This window comes from Lepidochelys kempii, chromosome 16, assembly GCF_965140285.1.
Source record: "Lepidochelys kempii isolate rLepKem1 chromosome 16, rLepKem1.hap1, whole genome shotgun sequence".
Lineage (NCBI taxonomy): Eukaryota > Metazoa > Chordata > Testudines > Cheloniidae > Lepidochelys > Lepidochelys kempii.
Window position 1 is genome coordinate 4,152,073 of NC_136395.1, and position 22,406 is coordinate 4,174,478.

At 48.3% G+C, this 22,406-nt stretch overlaps 1 protein-coding gene and 1 long non-coding RNA gene across 14 annotated transcripts in view; one reads left to right on the plus strand and one right to left on the minus strand.

The window, feature by feature from the left end:
- Window positions 1–22,406, plus strand: part of PNPLA7 (patatin like domain 7, lysophospholipase) — a 443,243-nt gene that overhangs the window by 274,838 nt on the left and 145,999 nt on the right. The window lies entirely within an intron of this gene.
- LOC140899141 (uncharacterized) overlaps window positions 5,265–22,406 on the minus strand; it is a 70,913-nt gene continuing 53,771 nt past the window's right edge. The window contains exon 6 of the long non-coding RNA XR_013634749.1: window positions 5,265–5,535. This is a non-coding gene — a long non-coding RNA (uncharacterized LOC140899141). The remainder of the gene's footprint in view (window positions 5,536–22,406) is intronic.

Sequence of the window (22,406 nt, forward strand, 5' to 3'; positions counted from 1 at the left end):
ATAGAGGGGAACGATCACGTCCCTCGATCTGCTCGCTATGCCCCTACTTATACATCCCAAAATGCCATTGGCCTTCTTGGCAACAAGGGCACACTGCTGACTCATATCCAGCTTCTCATCCACTGTCACCCCTAGGTCCTTTTCCACAGAGAAAGGCTACTGTAGTGCCCATCTTTAAAAAAGGGAAGAAGGAGGATCCTGGGAACTACAGGCCAGTCAGCCTCACCTCAGTCCCTGGAAAAATCATGGAGCATGTCCTCAAGGAATCAATTCTGAAGCACTTAGAAGAGAGGAAAGTGATCAGGAAGAGTCAGCATGGATTCACCAAGGGCAAGTCATGCCTGACTAATCTAATTGCCTTCTATGACGAGATAACTGGTTCTGTGGATGAAGGGAAAGCAGTGGACGTGTTGTTCCTTGACTTTAGCAAAGCTTTAGACACGTATTCTTGCCAGCAAGTTAAAAAAGTATGGGCTGGATGAATGGACTATAAGGTGAATACAAAGCTGGCTAGATTGTCGGGCTCAACGGGTAGTGATCAATGGCTCCATGTCTAGTTGGCAGCCAGTATCAAATAGAGTGCCCCAAGGGTCGGTCCTGGGGCTGGTTTTGTTCAATATCTTCATTAATGATCTGGAGGATGGCGTGGATTGCACCCTCAGCAAATTTGCAGATGATACTAAACTCGGAGAAGAGGTAGATACGCTGGAGGGTAGGGATAGGATACAGAGGGACCTAGACAAATTAGAGGATTCGGCCAAAAGAAGTCTGATGAGGTTCAAGAAGGACAAGTGCAGAGTTCTGCACTTAGGATGGAAGAGTCCAATGCACCGCTACAGAGTAGGGACCGAATGGCTTGGCAGCAGTTCTGCAGAAAAGGACCTACGGGTTACAGTGGACGAGAAGCTGGATATGAGTCAACAGTGTGCCCTTGTTGCCAAGAAGGCCAATGGCATTTTGGGCTGTATAAGTAGGGGCGTTGCCAGCAGATGGAGGGACGTGATCATTCCCCTCTATTCGACACTGGTGAGGCCTCAATAGGAGTACTGTGTCCAGTTTTGGGCCCCACACTACAAGAAGGATGAGGAAAAATTGGAAAGCGTCCAGCAGAGGGCAACAAAAATGATTAGGGGACTGGAACACATGACTTCTGAGGAGAGGCTGAGGGAACTTGGGATGTTTAGTCTATGGAAGAGAAGAATGAGGGGGGATTTGATAGCTGCTTTCAACTACCTGAAAGGGGGTTCCAAAGAGGATGGCTCTAGACTATTCTCAGTGGTAGCTGATGACAGAACAAGGAGTAATGGTCTCAAGTTGCAGTGGGGGAGATTTAGGTTGGATATTAGGAAAAACTTTTTCACCAGGAGGGTGGTGAAACACTGGAATGGGTTACCTAGGGAGGTGGTGGAAACTCCTTTCTTAAAAGTTTTTAAGGTCAGGCTTTACAAAGCCCCGGCTGGGATGATTTAATTGGGGATCGGTCCTGCTTCGAGCAGGGGGTCGGACTAGATGACCTCCTGAGGTCCCTTTCAATCCTGATATTCTATGATTCTATGATAAATCCAGTGTCCCTGTTCAGTCCATGATTTTCAGCATTTAGCAAAATAATGAATTTAAGATCCGAGGCTCGTCTTTAGAAAATGTTGTGCAGGTTTCCTTTGAGGATGAGGACTGATCGGTCAGCTATAGAATGATTGCTTTATCAAAAGCATTGACCCACAGGTGATAGGATGTTTTTGTCTTTTCCTGTGTGAGTTCATTCCAGAGCATTGTCTGATTTCACCCATAGCTGTTGTTAAGCTCTCTGTGGCTTAAAAGCTTGTCTTTCTCACCAACAGAAGTTGGTCCAATAAAATATATGACCTCACCCACTTTGTCTCTCTAATATCTTGGGACCAATATGGCTACAACTATACTGGATTTCTGAAGTAATTCTATGAAATAGCCAGCATAGTTAGCTCTGAATCTTAGTGAAATCTCAAAATGGAGCTGGAGGTCCTTAACTGGCATGATGTGAAATAATTTATGTACATTCAGTGATGGACATAAATGATTATGTTAACTGATAGAAAATACCTTTCTGAATGCTGCTGTGAGTTAATACAGTAGACTTTGTTCATTTAAAACTTGTTCGCTGGTCCAGAAGATATGGCCTGTGCTGGGAGTGCTAACACTCCAGTTCCCACTAAATTCTAGAATTTTTATGATGCTATGCTGGTAACTGCAGTTTCAGAGGCAGGATGCATAGTTCATTCTGTGCTTTGTACTTCATTTCATGTACGGATCTCCAGAGCTACCCTTCTTGTAAATACATATAAATACATGTCCTAAGATGGACAAAGGAGAAGGGCTCTTGGCTCTTTAACACAGAAAAGACACTGAAGGCGGTGTGGGGCTGGAGCTGCTGTTCGTGCTTGGAAGGCTTTGTGCACCTGAAGCTCTGCTGTGGGGTGGAGTCCCACTGCCCATCTGCTGGGCTCCAGAACAGAGCCAGGAAAGGGGAGGGTTCTGAGCTCAATTGCAGAGAAGCAGCAGAGACTTTCATTTTGTGTGGAGTTCCTGGGATGCCCTTCTGCTGCAGAGGTGAGGAGGAGGAGCTTGAGAGCTCCACAGGGGATCTGCCAAGGAGTCCAGGACACGCTTTGCAGGGTGCTGGGAGGAAGCCCCCACCTTATGGAACTGCAGACACTTTTATGCTCGAAAAGGTAAATGTCCTAGTAATCAACCAGCTTAGAATCTCCAACTTCTGTGTGCAAGAAACGATAAGTGGGGATGTGTTAAACTGGGCAGTTCATTAGGCTTTTTCACCTCTTCAAGCATAACATTTTGTGCAGTCCAGTGTGCAGATGTGTGAGCATGTGTGAATTTGTTAACATTGTAAAGGGTTTACTCCTGTGTGAGAAGTGGCTAAAGAATCCTGGGATACTTGGTTAAAAATAGTAACTGTGAATCACTTAGCTGTAGCTCACGAAAGCTTATGCTCAAATAAATTGATTAGTCTCTAAGGTGCCACAAGTCCTCCTTTTCTTTTTTTAAAAACTCTTGTAATTTGAAGTGTTCGTCCTCTCCTGTTGGGAATCATAAGGCAGGAATTGTTGTCCTCCCCATTAATCATAATCTTTTCAGGACAATCCCTGTCCTGGGAAAAGTTAGGGAGAGAATGGAGATAAGACAGAATGGAAGCTAGATTGCAACCTAAACTGCTGTTGACCTCTCCATAATATGATATCGTTATGATTTACTGCAGAAAACTACAGCTGGATCCTAAGTGCCCGGCAGATAACTTTAGTATGTTTAAAAAAAAAAAAAAGGCTACACTGCCTATTTTTGAAACAAAATGGCTGCTCACGTTGAGACCCTACCGTAACAAAGGGGGGCAAGTTTTCCTTTGTTACCATCTGACTTCCCTAGTGTCCTTTTCACTTGCTTCTTGTGAGCAGACAATACTGTACAAGACCAACCTCATCAGCTGAAGAATGGAGCAGACGGCCACAGTGGGAGCGTAAAGTGCCATAAACACAAACACCGCATAATCCAGAACATAGCCAATAGACCAGATTTTTAGCATACTGAAATTGAAATTATTCATTCATCAGGTCTTGTTATTGTTTATTCAACCCTGAAATATTCTGAATCTATGGTTAATCTTCTGCCCATGTTATTCTGTATATATTAAAAAAAAACAAGTGTACACTATATGATTCACCTCTCTCACACATTCTATTTTTGAAGGGATTTTAATACATCCATTTGAATTAGGATTATAAACAGGAGAGAAGTATCATCTCAAATTCTCTGGAAGCATTTTTTCCTCTTTTATAAAATGTAATTGTAAATCATTTGTCTATTCCTTAGTGGGCACAGAGCAGAAACTATGCTTTGTGGCATCTCAGGTTATTGATAGTGCACTCCAGTTACAAAATTAGTAATTCAGAGTGATTTGCATCTCTCCTCTCCCCCATTTTAAAAAAATGGAGTTTATAGTAAATCCTCCCATTTTATCTAAATTTAACTTCACTGGTTTATTTAAGAAAATGTGGGGATTCAGCCCAGCAATAACTATCTGCTTTGATACTCTCTTTAGCTATGGGGGAACCCTAGCAAAGATAGGGGCAACGACTTGGCCAAGGTCACGCAGGGAGTTAGTGGCAAACTGGGGCTAGAGCCATCCTCTCCCTGAGTGTGGTGGTGATGAAAATATTGCATTTATCATACACCTCTGAACTCCACACCTGCCCTTCTTTTATCCTATGAGAAAGGGTACGTTCCCAGCTTTCCAAAGGGGTGACTAGCACTTGTTTCTAGGCCTGATAGATCCCTAAAGATGTGACCTTAAAATAGTGGCACTTGATATGAAAAAAGTATTTTATACATACATACATACACACACACACACATTCTGAAAGTCTCAACCAGAAAACTTTCCATTTACTATGGATGTGAATTTCAAAGTATAAATATTGTGACAGGGTCAGGCCAGATGGCTACAGGAGAGTGATAGAAGGCAGATATATTAGTCCCAGGTTAAACAGGTCCCTTTTCCCTGGGTAAGGTAACAGGGGCAGTTCCAGAACAATCAGGAACTTGCTGGAACCAGTTAAGGCAGACAGGCTAATTAGGACACCTGGAGCCAATTAAGAAGCTGCTAGAATCAATTAAGACAGGCAGGCTAATCAGGGCACCTGGTTTAAAAAGGACCTCACTTCAGTCAGTGCGGAGCATGCAAGGAGCTGAGAGTGAGAGGGCGTGCTGCTGGAGGACTGAGGAGTACAAACGCGATCTGGCATCAGGAGGAAGGTCCTGATGAGCATACAGAAGGTGTTGGGATGAGGCCATGGGGAAGTAGCCCAGGGAGTTGTAGCTGTCACACAGGTGTTACACAAAACTCTGTGAACCTGTGATCCACAGGGCCCTGGGCTGGAACCCGGAGTAGAGGGTGGGCCCGGGTTCCCCCCAACTCCTGATTGGATATAGGAGGAGTTGACCTGGACTGTGGGTCCCACCAGAGTCCCTGGCCTGTTCCCCGACCCACTAGGTGGACCAGCAGAGACTGTGGGGATTGTTCTCCTTTCTTTTTCCCATGCTGGCCAGTGATGAGGTTAGCTGAGTGAACGGCAGGTTTAAGCCGCTAGCAAAAGTGGCCAAACTGAGGGCTGCCGTGTATCTCTGAGGTGAGCAAATCTGCCAATAAGCGCAGGACCCACCAAGACAGAGGAGGAACTTTGTCACAATATTTATTATGAAACTCAAATGTGAAGCAGAAATGAAGTTAGAACGCCAGAAAGAAAAGATTCATGTGAGCCAGTTAGGGAGTGCTCATTAGCAGGAACAATTTGCTCGGTTAACTTTACATAAAAGGATTTACCTCTAAGGGAGTAAGCAGAAACTTTCTGACTTCTTATGAAACAGTAGTAGAACTCAGCCAGCTGCGGGCCAGTTTTCCTTTTCTGTGTACCTGGTGGAAAGCCTCTGATGAAGGGCACGTTAGGAATGCAAAGAATTATTTTCCAAGCCAAAAAAGGCCAAAGAAACATCCTGCATAAATAGAAAAAATTTTATTAAGAACACAGAACACGAAAGGATTTTTTTTAGGTACGATTGATAACTTGACAGCGTCCTTTTTAAATTATACTTTTCTATTTTTACAATAATTGTGCTGATTCATTCCAGCATGCTTGAAATTCTTTGGAATAATTACCATTGCACATTTGTCTAAACTGCTTTTTCTTATTCTCTCTCTTACCTTCTTAGTTTTGATTAAGTAAACAGCAGCTACTCCCAATAGCCTGAAGCTCTGTTGTTAAAATGGGAGCAGATTGGAGATGTAAGCAAATTCTGAAAGAAGTTAAGTAACTGTTGGGCTGTCGAATTAGGCTGCTGAAAGTGAATGAAAGTGCTGAAAGTTTCCGGTACGAAACTGCAGAAAAACCTGAGTGTCTCTGGATTAAGTTTAGAAGTGTGTGCAACAAGAGTGATGTAGTGGTGGGAGTCTGCTATAGACCACCGGACCAGGGGGATGAGGTGGATGAGGCTTTCTTCCGGCAGCTCACGGAAGCTACTAGATCGCATGCCCTGATTCTCATGGGTGACTTTAATTTTCCTGATATCTGCTGGGAGAGCAATACAGCGGTGCATAGACAATCCAGGAAGTTTTTGGAAAGCGTAGGGGACAATTTCCTGGCGCAAGTGCTAGAGGAGCCAACTAGGGGGGGTGCTTTTCTTGACCTGCTGCTCACAAACCGGGTAGAATTAGTGGGGGAAGCAAAAGTGGATGGGAATCTGGGAGGCAGTGACCATGAGTTGGTTGAGTTCAGGATCCTGACGCAGGGAACAAAGGTAAGCAGCAGGATACGGACCCTGGACTTCAGGAAAGCAGACTTCGACTCCCTCAGGGAACGGATGGCCAGGATCCCCTGGGGGACTAACTTGAAGGGGAAAGGAGTCCAGGAGAGCTGGGTGTATTTCAAGGAATCCCTGTTGAGGTTACAGGGACAAACCATCCCGATGAGTCGAAAGAATAGTAAATATGGCAGGCGACCAACTTGGCTTAATGGTGAAATCCTAGCGGATCTTAAACATAAAAAAGAAGCTTACAAGAAGTGGAAGGTTGGACATATGACCAGGGAAGAGTATAAAAATATTGCTCGGGCATGTAGGAATGTTATCAGGAGGGCCAAATCGCACCTGGAGCTGCAGCTAGCCAGAGATGTCAAGAGTAACAAGAAGGGTTTCTTCAGGTATGTTGGCAACAAGAAGAAAGCCAAGGAATGTGTGGGCCCCTTACTGAATGAGGGAGGCAACCTAGTGACAGAGGATGTGGAAAAAGCTAATGTACTCAATGCTTTTTTTGCCTCTGTTTTCACTAACAAGGTCAGCTCCCAGACTGCTGCGCTGGGCATCACAAAATGCGGAAGAGATGGCCAGCCCTCTGTGGAGATAGAGGCGGTTAGGGACTATTTAGAAAAGCTGGACGTGCACAAGTCCATGGGGCCGGACGAGTTGCATCCGAGAGTGCTGAAGGAATTGGCGGCTGTGATTGCAGAGCCACTGGCCATTATCTTTGAAAACTCGTGGCGAACCGGGGAAGTCCCGGATGACTGGAAAAAGGCTAATGTAGTGCCAATCTTTAAAAAAGGGAAGAAGGAAGATCCTGGGAACTACAGGCCAGTCAGCCTCACCTCAGTCCCTGGAAAAATCATGGAGCAGGTCCTCAAAGAATCAATCCTGAAGCATTTGCATGAGAGGAAAGTGATCAGGAACAGCCAGCATGGATTCACCAAGGGAAGGTCATGCCTGACTAATCTAATCGCCTTTTATGATGAGATTACTGGTTCTGTGGATGAAGGGAAAGCAGTGGATGTATTGTTTCTTGACTTTAGCAAAGCTTTTGACACGGTCTCCCACAGTATTCTTGTCAGCAAGTTAAGGAAGTATGGGCTGGATGAATGCACTATAAGGTGGGTAGAAAGCTGGCTAAATTGTCGGGCTCAACGGGTAGTGATCAATGGCTCCATGTCTAGTTGGCAGCCGGTATCAAGTGGAGTGCCCCAAGGGTCGGTCCTGGGGCCGGTTTTATTCAATATCTTCATAAATGATCTGGAGGATGGTGTGGATTGCACTCTCAGCAAATTTGCGGATGATACTAAACTGGGAGGAGTGGTAGATACGCTGGAGGGGAGGGATAGGATACAGAAGGACCTAGACCAATTGGAAGATTGGGCCAAAAGGAATCTGATGAGGTTCAATAAGGATAAGTGCAGGGTCCTGCACTTAGGACGGAAGAACCCAATGCACAGCTACAGACTAGGGACCGAATGGCTAGGCAGCAGTTCTGCAGAAAAGGACCTAGGGGTGACAGTGGACGAGAAGCTGGATATGAGTCAGCAGTGTGCCCTTGTTGCCAAGAAGGCCAATGGCATTTTGGGATGTATAAGTAGGGGCATAGCGAGCAGATCGAGGGACGTGATCGTTCCCCTCTATTCGACATTGGTGAGGCCTCATCTGGAGTACTGTGTCCAGTTTTGGGCCCCACACTTCAAGAAGGATGTGGATAAATTGGAGAGAGTCCAGCGAAGGGCAACAAAAATGATTAGGGGACTGGAACACATGAGTTATGAGGAGAGGCTGAGGGAGCTGGGATTGTTTAGCCTGCAGAAGAGAAGAATGAGGGGGGAGTTGATAGCTGCTTTCAACTACCTGAAAGGGGGTTCCAAAGAGGATGGCTCTAGACTGTTCTCAATGGTAGCAGATGACAGAACGAGGAGTAATGGTCTCAAGTTGCAGTGGGGGAGGTTTAGATTGGATATTAGGAAAAACTTTTTCACTAAGAGGGTGGTGAAACACTGGAATGCGTTACCTAGGGAGGTGGTAGAATCTCCTTCCTTAGAGGTTTTTAAGGTCAGGCTTGACAAAGCCCTGGCTGGGATGATTTAACTGGGAATTGGTCCTGCTTTGAGCAGGGGGTTGGACTAGATGACCTTCTGGGGTCCCTTCCAACCCTGATATTCTATGATTCTATGAATGCTTACATAGCATTACATTGAAAGGGTAGGGAAATCCCCACACAGGTGAGAACAGGCTCATTTGGTATCTGTGACATATGGTTCCTTTGTACAGATTTGATGCTGTTCATCAGTATCACTTGTCTGGTCAGAAAAAAAAAATCTCTTTTTAATAGAATAGCTGATTGCAAATTATAACTTGGAAGCCACCTCAGTGGTTTCACTACTTTTACAGAGGAACAAAGTACTCTAGGTGTTGCATTATGAATGATGCATTGATTAAGTCACTGGGTGCCAGCCCCAGGGTTCTATGCAACTATGAATGAAGCGGAGCAGAACTTCTCATTCTCTTTGCCTGAGATGGAGGCATTCTGTCGGAGCGGTGTCAGGCGGGACAGTGCAGAGTAGTCCTAATGTTTTTAACTGATCACATTCTGCAGATCACTTATAAAACTGCTTTAGTTCTATAATAATTATTTATTTAATACTTATATTGTAGTAGTGCCTAGAGCCCTAATAAGGGATTATTATAACCATTGTACTAGTTGCTGTATATACATACAACAAAAAGACAGTCTCTGTCCCAGAGAATTTAAATGAAGGGAGCACAAGGTAACAGACTAGGATGGTCATGATTAACATAATAAGCTTATTTTTATGGCTGACTGAGAACAACGCTTCCTCAGCTCTCATCCCCTAATGCCCCTACTCTACTTGCGCTACACTGATGACATCTTCATCATCTGGACCCATGGAAAAGAAGCCCTTGAGGAGTTCCACCACGATTTCAACAATTTCCGTCCCAACATCAACCTCAGCCTGGACCAGTCCACACAAGAGATCCACTTCCTGGACACTACGGTGTTAATAAGCGATGGCCACATAACCACCACCCTATACCGGAAACCTACTGACCGCTATTCCTACCTACATGCCTTCAGCTTTCACCCAGACCACACCACACGATCCATCGTCTACAGCCAAACTCTACGATACAACTGCATTTGCTCCAACCCCTCAGACAGAGACAAACACCTCCAAGATCTCTATCAAGCATTCTTACAACTACAATACCCACCTGCTGAAGTGAAGAAACAAATTGACAGAGCCAGAAGTCACCTACTACAGGACAGGCCCAACAAAGATAATAACAGAACGCCACTAGCCATCACCTTCAGCCTCCAACTAAAACCTCTCCAACGCATCATCAAGGATCTACAACCTATTCTGAAGGATGACCCATCACTCTCACAAATCTTGGGAGACAGGCCAGTCCTTGCCTACAGACAGCTCCCCAACCTGAAGCAAATACTCAACAGCAACCACACACCACACAACAGAACCACTAACCCAGGAACCTATCCTTGCAACAAAGCCCGTTGCCAACTGTGTCCACATATCTAATCAGGGGACACCATCATAGGGCCTAATCACATCAGCCACACTATCAGAGGCTCGTTCACCAGCTCATCTACCAATGTGATATATGCCATCATGTGCCGGCAGTGCCCCTCTGCCATGTACATTGGTCAGACTGGACAGTCTCTACGTAAAAGAATAAATGGACACAAATCAGATGTCAAGAATTATAACATTCAAAAACCAGTCGGAGAACACTTCAATCTCTCTGGTCACTCAATTTCTGACCTAAAAGTCGCAATATTACAACAAAAAGACTTCAAAAACATACTCCAACAAGAGACTGCTGAATTGGAAGTAATTTGCAAACTGGATACAATTAACTGAGGCTTGAATAGACACTGGGAGTGGAAGGGTCATTACACAAAGTAAAACTATTTCCCCATGTTTATTCCCCCCCCCCACACACACACTGTTCCTCAGATGTTCTTGTTAACTGCTGGAAATGGCCCACCTTGATTATCACTACAAAAGGTTTTCTTTTCCCGCCTCCTCCGCCCCCCCACTCTCCTGCTGGTAATAGCTCATCTTAAGTGATCACTCTCCTTACAGTGTGTATGATAACACCCATTTTTTTCATGTTCTGTGTGTACATAAATCTCCTCGCTGTATTTTCCACTGAATGCATCCGATGAAGTGAGCTGTAGCTCACGAAAGCTTATGCTCAAATAAATTGGTTAGTCTCTAAGGTGCCACAAGTATTCCTTTTCTTTTTGCGAATACAGACTAACACGGCTGCTACTCTGAAATCCGCTTGCATGGAATAGTTCTGCCTGTTTCCCCTCTTCCACCTCAAATTTTCAATCTAAATGTCATTTTCCTTGGTGAAAAGGCTTGTCGCTGGATAAGTGATAGTTTCTCAAGTAGCAAAATCATGAGAGTCCTAAAATTAATCTTATTGCATATTTGTTTTAAAACCTTTATTTTTTAATTATAATATATTTCAGTTTCATTAGTGGAGAAAATGCATTAAAGGAGAACAAATGAAAATTCCATGGTCAGTTAGTCATAGGAAGAGAGATTGACAGTGTATGCTATCTTTGTGGCTGGTGGTATTTAAAGAGAGAGAGTATACTATCCAACATGTTTGTATAAAATAAAAGCCACTTTGTTCAGTGTATCGTGTTGTGACAGAGGTTGATAAAGCTAATTAAGGGGATTATTTTAGTCCCCAGTGAGAGGACTTACTGTTTCTGAACCATGAGTTGGTTTTAGACATGCTTTAATTAAAATCCATATTAATTTAATTGGGTGGTCCATGCTTATTGTGTTATGTGAAGGGGTAAATAACACTTCCTTATTCACTTTCTCCAGACCGTTCATGATTTTATAGACCTCCATCGTCTCCCCCCTCAGTCGTCTCTTTTCCAAGATGAACAGTCCCAGTCTTTTTAATCTTTCCTCGTACGGAAGCTGTTCCATTCCCCAATCATTTTTGTTGCCTTTCTCTGTATCTTTTCCAATTCTAACATATCTGTTTTTGAGACCGGGCAACTTTGCCACCTCACTGTTTATCCCAATTTCCAGATCATTTATGAATATGTTGAACAGCACAGATCCCAGGACAGGTCCTTAGTGGACCCAGCTGTTTACCTCTTTCTATTGTGAAAACTGACCACTTATTCCTACCCTTTGTTTCGTATCTTTTAACTAGTTATTGATTCATGAGGACCTTCCTCTTATCCCATGACTGCTTCCTATGCTTAGAGTCTTAGCTGTGTGTCCTTGTCAAAGGCTTTCTGAAAGTCCAAGTGCACTATATCCACCGGATCACCGTTGTCCTCACGCTTGTTGATACCCTCAAAGAATAGATTGGTGAAGTATGATTTCTTAGAGCAATTGCTCATGTGCATTCCATAATAGGTGTGCGACCTCGCCACGTGTACCGGTCTGGAAGTTATTCCCCTATCAGTACCTGTAGGGGAGCGAACCCTGGAGTGGCGCTGCTATGGTGCGGTATAAGGGGCACTGCGCACTCCCCCCACCCTCAGTTCCTTCTTGCCACCAGTGAAGGTGCTTTGGAACTACTGTGCTCCAGCTCTCTGCTGTAGCTTTCCCTGTTTGGACTTTGTTTAGTTCATAGTTAGTTATTACCTGTAGTTTAAAAAAATAGTATAGTTAGAATAGATAAGTGCGCCCGGGTTGGGGCATGCCCCATGCCCCAGGCTTTAAGTCATGCAACATTTGTAAATGGCCTGTGCCTGTAAGTGATCCGCACACTGACTGTTTACGCTGTCTGGGGGAAACCCACCTCAGGGACTGCTGCAAAATTTGTACATCTTTTAAGCCTCGGACCAAGAAGGAGTGGGACATATGGCTCAGAGCCATATTGATGGAGTAGGCCCTGACCCCGACACTGCTGCATTGCTCCGAGTTAGCACCGAGCACCAGCCGGCACCACTCCCCGTCCACAGGACATTCTAAAAAGATGAAGAAGAGGTCTTCTCTGTCAAGACACGGGGGCAAGGCTGAGGGTGAGACTAGACCCACATTGGGCAGCTCTCAATCCCCATCAACCTCGCGGCCTCCAACTCAAGTCGAGCAGAGTAGCCCAGCCCACTCCAAGCCGACCTCCCCTGACGCCAGTGGCCACATACGGGTGCTCTCCACGCCAGAGGCCCTGCAAGCGGTTCAAGACTTAATGTCTCTCCCGGTACCGGTTTCACCGACACCAGCAGCGCCTCAGTCCAGAGGCAAGCTGTCACTCGGACTGCCACAGTCGCCGCCTGGACGGTACCGCTCACGGTCGAGGGAAGGTTCCCGACACTGTTGTCCACGCTGGTCCCCGTCAACCCCCACCAAGTAGTCTGGCTGGGTGCTGAGCAGTAGGGGATCCAGCCACCGCTCTGCCTCGAGGGAGCACGGACCTCAGGATCAGAGCGTGCTCGACCGGGACAGAAGACACTGGAGGTCGCTGACTCTGAGAAGCTATTGTAGCCCCTCGCGGTACTGACGTCGATGCCGCTCACACTCTTAATCCTGGTCGAGGTCCCTGACACGGCACCGCTCCCTCCAGCCCCGGCATTGATCGCCAGCACCCCACCATCACAGATCTGCCCTTAGGAGCCGTTCGCTGAGCAGCCGTTACAGATAGTACTCCCTCTCCTCCACGCCAGGATCATAGTCTCAATCTCAGCACCGCTCGTGACGCCATCGCTCGTCCCGCTCCTGGGATAGCGGTTGATCGTATGCCAGCCTGGCCTCCCTTCGGAGTCAGCAGTCGGTGAGTCAGGTGGGGAAGCCTGCTCCGACGGTGCCACAGCAGGGGCAGCGGCACCAAGCTCCCTGACCAGCTCCCTGGGCCCCGACATTGGCCCCAATGCAGCTCCCGGTGGTGGCTTGCTCAGTGGCCAAAGCCTCGGAAAGTCTGTCGGCCTTTCTCTCTCAGCCCCCCAGGAAGGGGTCAGTGGAGCACTCATCCCCAGTTCCGCGCTCAGAAGGGGACCAAGTGTTGGGATCTGCGGCACCGGTGGGGACACAGAGTACCACACCCCCATTTTCACTCAGTGAGGCGATCACAGCACCTCCTCCTCCTGTCCCTCAGGAGGACATGAAAGCCCACCAAGAACTTTTGAAAAGGGTGGCCTCAAGCTGAGGAGGTGGAGGATCCCTTGGACCCTCTCTTTGATGTCCTCTCGGCTACAGCGCTGGCCAGGGTGGCTCTCCCTCTCTGCAAAGGGGTGGCAAAGATCTCAAATGCCCTGTGGTAAACCCCGGCTTCTTTGCCCCCATCTCTAAGAGGGCAGAACGAAAGTATTTCGTGCCTGCCAAGGGAACGAATATCTATATACCCACCCCACCCCCAACTCCCTAGTGGTCGAGGCAGTCAACCATAAGGAGCATCAGGGCCAACCTGCTCCTACCCCTAAGAATAAGGACTCAAGGAGACAAGACTTGTTCGGTAGAAACATTTATTCTTCCTCAAGCTTCCAACTGAGGGTGGCGAACCACCAAGCCCTGCTGAGCAGATATGACTTTAATTTGTGGGGCTCAATGCCAAAGTTTGCGCACTCCCTCCAGGAGTGTGATAGGAAGGAGTTTAAGGCTGTGGTAGAGGAGGGCACAACTGCCACTAGAGCAACCCTTCAGGCGGCCTCCGATGCCATGGATACGGCTGCAAGAACTATGGCCTCTGCGGTGTCTATGAGAAGGGCGTCGTGACTCCTTGTATCTGGGTTGTCCAGCGAGGCACAGAGCTCCTTGCAGGACCTCCCATTCAGTGGCAAGGCCCTGTTTGCAGAACAAACAGACATGAAGTTACATGGTCTCAAGGACTTCCACACAACATTAAAGACTCTTGGTCTCTATGTCCCTTCCCCAGCCAGACTAAATTCAAATCGCAGCAGGCCACGCAGTCAGGCCACCCACTCCAGATACAAGCCCCCTTACAAACAATCTCAGCCAGGGCCCCAGCCTGGGCCCTTCAAGGGCAAGCAGGCGAGTAAGCATCCGTTTTGATGGGACGCCCGGGGATGACTTACTAGTTTGTGCCAGGGATCCACCCGACCTACCCTTTTCTAACCGTCTATGTACTTTTCTCTTGGAGTGGTTGCTGCTGACCTCAGACCGATGGGTCCTCAACACCATCTCCCAGGGCTATACCCTCCAGTTTCTCTCTACCCCATGCACCCAGCCTCCCTTCCCGTCCCTCTTCAGGGACTCCTCTCATGCAAACTTACTCAAGCAAGAGGTGAGGCGGCTCCTTCTCTTGGGGGCAGTGGAAGTGGTGCGACTGGAGTTCAGATACAGGTGGTACTACTTCTGCTATTTCCTTATCCCAAAGGCCAAAGGGGGGCTCAGGCCCATCCTGGACCTGTGAGGCCTGAACCAGTACATGGTAAAGCTCAAGTTTCGCATGGTCTCTCTGGCCTCCATCATCCCCTTCCTGGATCCCGGAGACTGGTACACTGCCTTCGATCTCCAGGACACGTACTTCCACATTCACATATTCGAGGGCCACAGGCGTTTCCTCCGCTTCATGGTAGGACAGGAAAACTATCAGTTCACCGTCCTCCCATTTGGCTTCTCGATGGCACCCAGAGTCTTCACAGCGTGTATGTCTGTGGTAGCGGCATCGGGAGGTCCAGATTTTTCCCTACCTCGATGACTGGCTGGTCAAAGGCAGCTCCCGATCACAGGTACAGGACCACGTAGCGCTCCTCCTGTCCATGTGCACTGCACTGGGGCTGCTGGTAAACAGCACCAAATCCACACTGGTACCGGTGAAGTGAATAGAGATTGTTGGCGTGATTCTCGATGCGACATTGGCCGGAGCCTCTCTCCCACCGGACAGGATCGACACCTTGAGGGAGCTCATCAGGGTGATCACGAGGTTTCCTGTGACGACTGCCAGAGTGTGCCTCCAGCTCCTGGGCCATATATTGGCGTGCACGTACGTGGTTCATCACTCCAGACTCACGATGCGGCCTCTTCAGCTCTGGTTGGCCTCGACGTTCTCCCAGTCCAGAGACAGTCTGGACAAGGTCCTCGTTGTGCCCGAACTCATGCTAGCCTCCCCCCGCTGGTGGTCCACCCTGAGGAACATGCTCCAAGGGGTCCCGTTCAGGGGCCAGCCCCTGACTGTAGAGTTGGTGTCTGATGAGTCGGACTTGGGCTGGGGAGCCCATGTGGGTAACCTCCAGACCCAAGGCCTTTGGTCTGTGCAGGAATTAGCCCTGAATATAAATGTCAGAGAGCTCAGGGCGGTCCGTCTGGCCTGCGTGGCCTTTCACTCATGCCTGGCAGGCAGGGTAGTCAGAGTCCTCACCGACAACATGGCCTCAATGTTCTACATCGACAGGCAAGGCGGGGCCTGCTCCTCAGTCCTCTGCCAGGAATCCTTCAGGCTGTGGGACTTCTGTATAGCCCACGATATCTACTTGGAGCCCATCACTTACCGGGCGTCTGAAACTCTCAGGCAGATCGGCTGAGCTGGAGGCGGTGCACAGGATTTTCCGAACATGGGGCACTCCCCAAGTGGACCTGTTCGCAACCAGACAGAACCGCCGGTGTCCTCATTTCTGCTCCGGTGGGGCCTGGGCGTGGGCGCGATTTCCGACGCCTTCCTTCTGTCCTGGTTGGGTCAGCTTTAGTATGCCTTTCCCCCGATTCTGCTGATCAGCAAGGTCCTGGAAAAGATCAAAACGGACAGAGCTCGTGTCCTTCTGATCGCCCCGGCATGGCCCAGGCAGCACTGGTATGGGACTCTCACGAGCCTGGCTGTCACCCCACCGTGGCTGCTGCCAACTCGCCTGGATCTTCTCTCTCAGGACCAAGGTTGCCTCCTCCTCCCCAACCTAGCAGCCCTCCACCTCATGGCACGGTTGCTCAATGCTTAGGCCAGGAAGAGAGGACCTGCTCTGAGGGAGTCCAGCACGTCCATCCTCCCCGTGGAAGGAAAAGGCCTAGGTAGGGAGCGTCGAATCGTGGAAGTCAACGAATGGCTACGCAGATGGTGTCGGAGAGAAGGCTTTGGTTTCTTTGACCATGGGATGGTGTTCCATGAAGGAGGAGTGCTGGGTAGAGACGGGCTCCATCTTACGAAGAGAGGGAAGAGCATCTTTGCCAGCAGGCTGGCTAACCTAGTGAGGAGGGCTTTAAACTAGGTTCACCGGGGGAAGGAGACCAAAGCCCTGAGGTAAGTGGGAAAGCGGGATACCGGGAGGAAGCACAGGCAGGAATGTCTGTGAGGGGAGGGCTCCTGCCTCATACTGGCAATGAGGGGCGATCAACAGGTTATCTCAAGTGCTTATATACAAATGCACAAAGCCTTGGAAACAAGCAGGGAGAACTGGAGGTCCTGGTGATGTCAAGGAACTATGACGTGATCGGAATAACAGAGACTTGGTGGGATAACTCATATGACTGGAGTACTGTCATGGATGGTTATAAACTGTTCAGGAAGGACAGGCAGGGCAGAAAAGGTGGGGGAGTAGCACTGTATGTAAGGGAGCAGTATGACTGCTCAGAGCTCCGGTACGAAACTGCAGAAAAACCTGAGTGTCTCTGGATTAAGTTTAGAAGTGTGTGCAACAAGAGTGATGTAGTGGTGGGAGTCTGCTATCGACCACCGGACCAGGGGGATGAGGTGGATGAGGCTTTCTTCCGGCAGCTCACGGAAGCTACTAGATCGCATGCCCTGATTCTCATGGGTGACTTTAATTTTCCTGATATCTGCTGGGAGAGCAATACAGCGGTGCATAGACAATCCAGGAAGTTTTTGGAAAGCGTAGGGGACAATTTCCTGGCGCAAGTGCTAGAGGAGCCAACTAGGGGGGGTGCTTTTCTTGACCTGCTGCTCACAAACCGGGTAGAATTAGTGGGGGAAGCAAAAGTGGATGGGAATCTGGGAGGCAGTGACCATGAGTTGGTTGAGTTCAGGATCCTGACGCAGGGAACAAAGGTAAGCAGCAGGATACGGACCCTGGACTTCAGGAAAGCAGACTTCGACTCCCTCAGGGAACGGATGGCCAGGATCCCCTGGGGGACTAACTTGAAGGGGAAAGGAGTCCAGGAGAGCTGGGTGTATTTCAAGGAATCCCTGTTGAGGTTACAGGGACAAACCATCCCGATGAGTCGAAAGAATAGTAAATATGGCAGGCGACCAACTTGGCTTAATGGTGAAATCCTAGCGGATCTTAAACATAAAAAAGAAGCTTACAAGAAGTGGAAGGTTGGACATATGACCAGGGAAGAGTATAAAAATATTGCTCGGGCATGTAGGAATGTTATCAGGAGGGCCAAATCGCACCTGGAGCTGCAGCTAGCCAGAGATGTCAAGAGTAACAAGAAGGGTTTCTTCAGGTATGTTGGCAACAAGAAGAAAGCCAAGGAATGTGTGGGCCCCTTACTGAATGAGGGAGGCAACCTAGTGACAGAGGATGTGGAAAAAGCTAATGTACTCAATGCTTTTTTTGCCTCTGTTTTCACTAACAAGGTCAGCTCCCAGACTGCTGCGCTGGGCATCACAAAATGCGGAAGAGATGGCCAGCCCTCTGTGGAGATAGAGGCGGTTAGGGACTATTTAGAAAAGCTGGACGTGCACAAGTCCATGGGGCCGGACGAGTTGCATCCGAGAGTGCTGAAGGAATTGGCGGCTGTGATTGCAGAGCCACTGGCCATTATCTTTGAAAACTCGTGGCGAACCGGGGAAGTCCCGGATGACTGGAAAAAGGCTAATGTAGTGCCAATCTTTAAAAAAGGGAAGAAGGAAGATCCTGGGAACTACAGGCCAGTCAGCCTCACCTCAGTCCCTGGAAAAATCATGGAGCAGGTCCTCAAAGAATCAATCCTGAAGCACTTGCATGAGAGGAAAGTGATCAGGAACAGCCAGCATGGATTCACCAAGGGAAGGTCATGCCTGACTAATCTAATCGCCTTTTATGATGAGATTACTGGTTCTGTGGATGAAGGGAAAGCAGTGGATGTATTGTTTCTTGACTTTAGCAAAGCTTTTGACACGGTCTCCCATAGTATTCTTGTCAGCAAGTTAAGGAAGTATGGGCTGGATGAATGCACCATAAGGTGGGTAGAAAGCTGGCTAAATTGTCGGGCTCAACGGGTAGTGATCAATGGCTCCATGTCTAGTTGGCAGCCGGTATCAAGTGGAGTGCCCCAGGGGTCGGTCCTGGGGCCGGTTTTATTCAATATCTTCATAAATGATCTGGAGGATGGTGTGGATTGCACTCTCAGCAAATTTGCGGATGATACTAAACTGGGAGGAGTGGTAGATACGCTGGAGGGGAGGGATAGGCTACAGAAGGACCTAGACCAATTGGAAGATTGGGCCAAAAGGAATCTGATGAGGTTCAATAAGGATAAGTGCAGGGTCCTGCACTTAGGACGGAAGAACCCAATGCACAGCTACAGACTAGGGACCGAATGGCTAGGCAGCAGTTCTGCAGAAAAGGACCTAGGGGTGACAGTGGACGAGAAGCTGGATATGAGTCAGCAGTGTGCCCTTGTTGCCAAGAAGGCCAATGGCATTTTGGGATGTATAAGTAGGGGCATAGCGAGCAGATCGAGGGACGTGATCGTTCCCCTCTATTCGACATTGGTGAGGCCTCATCTGGAGTACTGTGTCCAGTTTTGGGCCCCACACTTCAAGAAGGATGTGGATAAATTGGAGAGAGTCCAGCGAAGGGCAACAAAAATGATTAGGGGACTGGAACACATGAGTTATGAGGAGAGGCTGAGGGAGCTGGGATTGTTTAGCCTGCAGAAGAGAAGAATGAGGGGGGATTTGATAGCTGCTTTCAACTACCTGAAAGGGGGTTCCAAAGAGGATGGCTCTAGACTGTTCTCAATGGTAGCAGATGACAGAACGAGGAGTAATGGTCTCAAGTTGCAGTGGGGGAGGTTTAGATTGGATATTAGGAAAAACTTTTTCACTAAGAGGGTGGTGAAACACTGGAATGCGTTACCTAGGGAGGTGGTAGAATCTCCTTCCTTAGAGGTTTTTAAGGTCAGGCTTGACAAAGCCCTGGCTGGGATGATTTAACTGGGAATTGGTCCTGCTTTGAGCAGGGGGTTGGACTAGATGACCTTCTGGGGTCCCTTCCAACCCTGATATTCTATGATTCTATGATCTATGATTCTATGAGCAGGAGGCCCTCCGTGCATCAGGCCTACCTGGCAAAATGGTCTTGGTTTTCCAGGTAGGCTGCTGATCGGGGTATCTCGCAGTGGTTGCCCCGATCCAGCTTATTCTGGATTACCTCCTTCATCTCAGAGCCCAGGGCTTAGCGCCTTCGTCCGTCAAAGTGCATCTGGCAACCATATCGGCAGAGGTGAAAGTAAGCCGGTATGCCCTGGTACGGCGTACTGGCAAGAGCCCCAGGCCCTTTAAATTGCCTCCAGAGCCCCACTGCTCTAGCCCTGGGGTAGCAGCTGCAGGGCTCCAGCGGCTATTTAAAGGGCCTGGGGCTCCCCTGCTTCTACCGCCCCAGCCCTTTAAATAGCCGCCGGAGCCCCGCCACCACTACTCCAGGGCTCCGGGGGCTATTTAAAGGGCTGGGGCGGTAGAAGCAGGGGAGCCCCGGGCCCTTTAAACAGCTCCCAGAGTTCTAGGGTGGGGGGGGGGACTCCGGGGCTATTTAAAGGGCCAGGGCTCCAGCTGCCTCTGCCACCCCGGTCCTTTAAATAGCCGCTGGAGCCCCGCCACTTCCCCAGGGCTCCGGGGGCTATTTAAAGGACCGGGGTGGTAGAAGCAGGGGAGTCCCAGGCCCCTTAAATAGCCCCTGGAGCCCCAGGCTGCTGCTGCTACCCTGGTGGGGGGCCACTTACCTTACAGGGTGGGCTCGGGCTGGCTCTGACCCCCTCAACCCCGCCCCTTCCAGGGGCCAAAGCTGGCCCCAGCATACCGGTAAGTCACTCGACTTACTTTCACCCCTACATATCAGCCTTCCACCTGCTGGTACAGGGCCACACAATATTCTCTCATGCCATGACCGGTTGATTCCTTAAGTGCTTGCACCACCTCTTTCCTTATATTAGAGCCCCAGTCCCTCAGTGGGACCTGAACTTGGTTCTGGCCAGGCTAACAGGACCTCCATTTGGGCCGCTTGCTACATACTCCTGGTCCCACCTCTCATGGAAAGTAGCCTTTCTTGTGGTGATCACGTCTGCTAGAAGGGTTAAAAGACAGGGAACAAAGGGTAGGAATAAATAGTAAATTTTCAGAATGGAGAGGGGTAACTAGTGGTGTTCCCCAAGGGTCAGCCCTAGCACCAATCCTATTCAACTTATTCATAAATGATATGGAGAAAAGGGTAAACAGTGAGGTGGCAAAGTTTACAGATGATATGAAACTGCTCGAGATAGTTAAGACCAAAGCATACTGTGAAGAACTTCAAAAAGATCTCACAAAACTAAGTGATTGGGCAACAAAATGGCAAATGAAATGTAATGTGGATAAGTGTAAAGTAATGCACATTGGAAAAAATAACCCCAACTATACATACAATATGATGGGGGCTAATTTAGCTACAACCAATCAGGGGAAAGATCTTGGAATCATCGTGGATGGTTCTCTAAAGACGTCCACGCAGTGTGCAGTGGCAGTCCAAAAAACAAACGGGAAGTTAGGAATCATTAAAAAAGGAATAGAGAATAAGATGGAGAATATCTTATTGCCCTTATATAAATCCATGGTACGCCCAAATCTTGAATACTGCGTACAGATGTGGTCCCCTCATCTTAAAAAAGATATACTGGCATTAGAAAACGTTCAGAAAAGGGCAACTAAAATGATTAGGGGTTTGGACAGGGTCCCATATGAGGAGAGATTAAAGAGGCTAGGACTTTTCATCTTGGAAAAGAGGAGACTAAGGGGGGATATGATAGAGGTCTATAAAATCATGAGTGGTGTGAAGAAAGTGAATAAGGAAAAGTTATTTACTTGTTTCCATAATCTAAGAACTGGGGACCACCAGATGAAATTAATGGGCAGCAGGTTTAAAACAAATAAAAGGAAGAAGTTCTTCACTCAGAGCACAGTCAACCTGTGGAAGTCCTTGCCTGAGGAGGTTGTGAAGGTTAGGACTATAACAGGGTTTAAAAGAGAACTGGATAATCTCCATGAATTTAACTGCTTTAATGGCTATTAGCCAGGATGGGTAAGGAATGGTGTCCTTAGCCTCTGTTTGTCAGAGGGTGGAGATGGATGGCAGGAGAGAGATCACTTGATCATTATCTGTTAGGTTCACTCCCTCTGGGGCACCTGGCGTTGGCCACCGTTAGTAGACAGGATATTGGACTGTACAGTATGGCCATTTTTATGTTCTTAAAGGTCTCGGAGTTCCAGGCCCTGACAGCTGTACCTGGTATTCCATAAGGATAAGGTCCAGCTCCGCCCACACCCTTCGTTCCTCCCTAAGGTGGTCTCCGCCTATCATATGGGCCAGGACATTTTCCTGCCGTTGCTCTGTCCCAAGACCCAGGCGTCTAGTGAGAAGTACTACCTACACATGCTAGATGTGAGAAGGGCCCTGGCTTTTTACCTGGAATGGACAAAACCATTCAGGAAGTTTTCGCAGCTGTTCATCGCCACAGCCAAAGGAATGAAAGATTGGCCAGTCTTCACTCAGCAGCTCTCCAACTGGATCACTTCCTGTATCCATTGTGACAAAGTTCCTCCTCTACCTTGTGGGTCTTGCGCTTATTGGTGGATTTGCTCACCTTGGAGCTTCACGGCAGCCCTTAGTTTGGCCGTTTTTGTGAACCCACAGTCCAGATCAACTCCTCCTGTGTCTGACCAGGAGTTGGGAGGTTTGGGGGGAACCCGGGCCCGCTCTCTGCTCCGGGTTCCAGCCCAGGGCCCTGTGGAATGCAGCTGTCTAGAGTGCCTCCTAGAACAGCTGTGAGACAGCTACAACTCCCTGGGCTACTTCCCCATGGCCTCCTCCCAACACCTTCTTTATCCTCATCATAGGACCTTCCTCCTGGTGTCTGATAATGCTTGTACTCCTCAGTCCTCCAACAGTCCAC